The 860-nt window shown below is 37.2% G+C and overlaps 1 protein-coding gene across 1 annotated transcript in view; it reads left to right on the top strand.

Moving 5' to 3' along the window:
• Window positions 1-860, top strand: part of LOC101571192 (transcription factor SPT20 homolog) — a 4,606-nt gene that overhangs the window by 3,194 nt on the left and 552 nt on the right. The window lies entirely within an intron of this gene.

The raw sequence follows: 860 nt of genomic DNA, 5'->3' as shown, positions 1-860 counted from the left end.
GGAGAACCTATACTGTAACATCATGTAACTCAGTTGTGTCCCAAATTTTCTGATCAAGGAGATTATGGGGCCACAGAGCAACATGATCGATGATGCAGAGTGTGCCTAAGGCGAGTGACATGAGAGAAAACATTCTCTCAGGCTTTCACGAGAGCAAATTGGTCAAACAATGGCCGTGACTCATCCACATGGCTGACATCGACAAAGGATCTACAAACTTCGGTACAGGGTTACAGGATAAATCCTGAGGGGACTTGACTGACCTTATCAGATACAAAAGTTACGTTTCTTGTTATACAGGTCTTGCTTTATCTTGGTCTTAACCATCCAGCAGAAAAGTATATAGGTAAAACAAGGTATATAAAGTAAAGAAATATTAATATGCTGAGCTGTGAAAGGCTCAAGTCAACAACTTCTATGGATTACCCACTACTATTGTGGACTGCTAGACTACGTTGGATTGTTTTGCTGAATTCACTCACTGATAGTATTTAGATGTCTGTGGAATACCCGTTTCTGACAGGACTAAACAAAAAAAGGGGATACAAAGGAAAGACCATTTTGTACCTGTATATGCAGAATAGTTAGGATAGATGTGCAGCTGCTTTCGCTTGGTTCAGTGGGAAGAAAGATTTGTACTAGTAGTGTTTGGACAGGATGTTCTGTCTGCATCTTGTGCTGCAGATGGCCACTGGGAGGATAGCAGTGTACACTGTATTAATTATTGAAACTGTCCTGTTAATCAGGTTTTTAAATTTTTTTTTCATTTTTTTATTTTTTAATAGATTGCAAATTGAAAATAAATTATTTACAAACATAAATGAATATAACAATAAAAACTGTCCAAAATAAAAATGAAG

This window comes from Octodon degus, unplaced genomic scaffold, assembly GCF_000260255.1.
Source record: "Octodon degus isolate 3935 unplaced genomic scaffold, OctDeg1.0 scaffold00041, whole genome shotgun sequence".
In the NCBI taxonomy this organism is placed as follows: domain Eukaryota; kingdom Metazoa; phylum Chordata; class Mammalia; order Rodentia; family Octodontidae; genus Octodon; species Octodon degus.
The sequence above is the reverse complement of the archived record's forward strand: the minus strand, read 5'-3'. Positions and strand labels throughout refer to the sequence as shown.